Below are 3647 nucleotides of genomic sequence, written 5' to 3' on the forward strand. Positions count from 1 at the left end.
TCAGAAGCATCTTCTTTCCCATGAGAAAGATTACTGAGCCAGGTTGCAGAATTCTTTAAAAACACACATTGCTATCTGTTTTTGTAGGCCAGAGGAGACTGCAGAAGAGAGAGATACAGTGAAAATGGGATCCCTAAACTCAGCATAGTTAAGAGGAGTCATGCTGAAAGCAACTGATTGCAGACTCCAAGCGGGTGTGGTCAGAAATCCAAAGGCGGTGCAGTATTCAAGGCTCAGGAGAAAGTCAGACAAGCAGACATCTTTGGCTCAAATTAAACATGGAGTCTTCAGGAATTAAATTGATGAGCCAGCCTTTTTTGTTTGTTTGTTTGTTTACTTTTTTTGACATAAAAAACAAATTCCATTCTTTAATTGCCATCAGTGTTGCAATGGCTAAAGGCTAAACCAAGGAACTAGATGAGAACAAGGTGTGGATATTCACATATACATCTTTCAAGCCCTTGAAAATATCCCAGGATATGGTATTACTTTTGATCAACTATTTGGAAGGCATGGGGGAGACAAAATACTGCCATTTGGTTTTCCTACTCTTAAGTAGACTTTACAGAAGAGGTCAGGGAGCTAGTTAATTTGGGGATTCCAAAAGTTGCCAAGGATAGACATTCCTGTTATGTACTCAGAAAAAAAAAAAATGTGTCAATTATAGTCCCACAGAGACTAGTGTGAGTAAACTTAGCTGACCTACACATAGAGTCTTTCCAGGAAAATAGTATCAACTTCAATTATTCACAACAGAGGGAATTTACTACAGGCAGCCAGTTAAAAGAGGAATTGGAAAATCAAGAAGATGATAGTGAGAAACTGGGGCACCTGGGTGGCTCAGTTGGTTAAGCATCCAACTCTTGATTTTGGCTCTGGTCATGATCTCACGGTTCATAGGATTGAGCCCCATTTCGGCCTTGTGCTGAGAGTACAGAGCCTGCTTAAGATTCTCTCTCTCCCCCTCTCTCTCTCTGCCCCTCCCCCACTCACATGTTTTCTCTCTCTCAAAATAAATAAATAAACTTAAAGAAGATAGTGAAAAACTCATGGTACAGTAGGAAGTTGCTTCTGTGATGGGAGGAGTCGATACTATGGGGTCCCAGGGATGAGGCTGCCTCATGGAAGCTGGAATCCTGGCAACTTTGCCTGTCAGGAGCTTGAGCCACAGAAAAGATGGAACTGGTGCCAGAAAAGTTGCCTAATGTATTATTTAATCAGGTGCTGATCTCCTTGTAACTTCTGTCCATATATTGTCTCCTCATTGGAAGAAATTTATGCAGTGACTGAGGCAGATCTGGATACTGAATGTGTATATAGCAAACCCTAACAGAATTGCAATAAAAGCTCCTAGACTTTGAGAAAGGTTTTGCTTTCTTTAGCAAAGGATATTCGTTTCAGAAATTGTGTCTAGGTAGATCAGATAGCATAGAGTTTATGAAGAACATACTTGAGTTTTAGAGTCTATGATCAGGGATCCAGTATCTACACCAAGTTGTGCCTTCCAGTGTTCTATTAAGCAAATACATTACATGAGAAAACTGCTTGTATACCATCAGAAGCCCATCAAGCAAGCAGTGAGAAGGAGGCTGAGCTGAACTGACTCCATCAATGCCTAGTCACGTGACTGAGAGCCTCTTGTGCAGTGAAGGCTTTCTGGTGAGCATTCACATGGAACATGAAAAAGGCAGCCATAAGAGTAGAGATGGAGGCTCTGTATAGACTCCACCACAAAGTCTTTCCCTCATCAAAGCAAACCAGGCTATGCCACAGCTGAGTGCTCACTTTGTTAGCCTTAGAGATCGGCCCACATCTCTGATGTGGCATCACACTTAACAAAGAGAAGTTGGCTCCTTGCTGAATTATATGTAATTGCTTCTGCTATAGAAGGGAATTCTATTTCCCTCTTCCACTCCCTCCTGGGCATGCCTTTGCCAGAACTACCAACTGCAGTCTTACTGAATGCTTCATACGCAATCATTATCCCACCCAAATTGGCTGTGAGGGGAGTTCCTTAATCAAAAGCAAAGAAAGAAAGGGGTTCCTGGGTAGCTCAGTCGGTTGAGCATCCGACTTCAGCCAAGGTCATGATCTTGCGGTTCACGAGTTCGAATGAGTTCGAGCCCTGCGACTGGCTCTGTGCTGACAGCTCAGATCCTGGAACCTGCTTCAGATTCTGTGTCTCCTAATCTCTCTGTCCTTCCCCAGCTCAGGCTCTGTCTCTCTATCTCTCAAAAATAAATAAAAACATTTTTAAAAAATTATAAAAAACAAAACAAAACAAAGCCATGGACTAATTCAAATGTAATTCATTATTTTATTTTTTTTCTATCAATGAAGCTGCAATCCTTCTAATATGGTAGAATGGTCTCTAAAAACTTAACACTGCAATCTTCCAGGACATCTTCTACCTGATGATATAGCTACTTCACAGAAGATTGTTTAGGCTCCAAACCAATGTTCTAAATAAGGAACTATTGGGGTGCCTGGGTGGTTCTGTTGGTTAAGCTTCTGACTCTTGGTTTTAGCTCAGGTCATGATCTCATAGTTTGTGAATTTGAGCCCTGCATCGGGCTCTCCGCTGTCAGCACAGAGCCCGCTTTGGATCCTCTGTTCCCCACTCTCTCTGCTCCTACCCCACTTGTGCTCTCTCTGCCTCTCTCAAAATAAATAATTAAATTTAAAAAAATAAATAAGGAATTATCTCCCCATAGTTAGAATATGTGATCTAGGAACCATGGACTGAGGAGAGAGTGAGGTGTCTAATAATTATAACAAAGCTACTCTCAATTTTTACTCACTGTGGCTTTTAGTGTCCTTCATCTTTGTACTTGAGGGCTCGATGCAGTGGTACTTCTGAATTAGAAACTAAGACTGGTCATTGGGTTCTTCATGCCAGGAGAAAATGGCAGAAAAGTGGGATACTATATAGCTAGGGTGACTAACCATGCCTAGTAAGAATACTATGATTACTGCTGTGCAGTTAGGGATCCACTAAGTTCCTATCATATTCCTCCTTTCTTTTATGTTCTTGGTGGAAAAGGTTAGTGGGAGACCATTGTCCCTATGTAGGTAAGACCACTAAGAATGGAAGCCATTCAAGAATCAAGGTTCAGGCTACCCATCAGGGACATAGCTAAGAGACTAGCAGAAGGCAAGGAGATCACAGAATGGGCATAAATACCAGCTCTGGCTTCAGGAGAAGTGGCAGATAGAAAGAATATGGCCTGTTTCCTTGATTGTTGTGACATGACTTAGAAAAAAGCATCTTCTATCCATATTGTGTGTAAAGTGTGTTGTTGATGGTTAAGTATTCCTTTTGGACTATAGACTGAAGCAGAATTTGAGGGGGGATAAATATTATCCAAAGTAGAACTCCTCAAAGTGGGGAACTGCAGGCTGGTGCCAGTGTTTGAACTGTTTATTATTGGTTCATGATGCAAGAAGTATAGAAATAGAGTTTTTAAAATTACTCTGTTACATTGCTCTCAAGGTTTCTGTGCCTACTGTATATAATAATAAAAAAAGCAAGTGCTTCATTTTATGTTTAATTTCATTTATCTAGCAATTCATCTTTATTGCATTTTCCCAGTGAATTTGTCCATGACAGATTAGAAACAAAAATTTACTGTTCCTTTACTATAGAT

This window comes from Panthera onca, chromosome C2 (assembly GCF_046562875.1).
Source record: "Panthera onca isolate mPanOnc1 chromosome C2, mPanOnc1 haplotype 2, whole genome shotgun sequence".
NCBI classification, from domain to species: Eukaryota; Metazoa; Chordata; class Mammalia; order Carnivora; family Felidae; genus Panthera; species Panthera onca.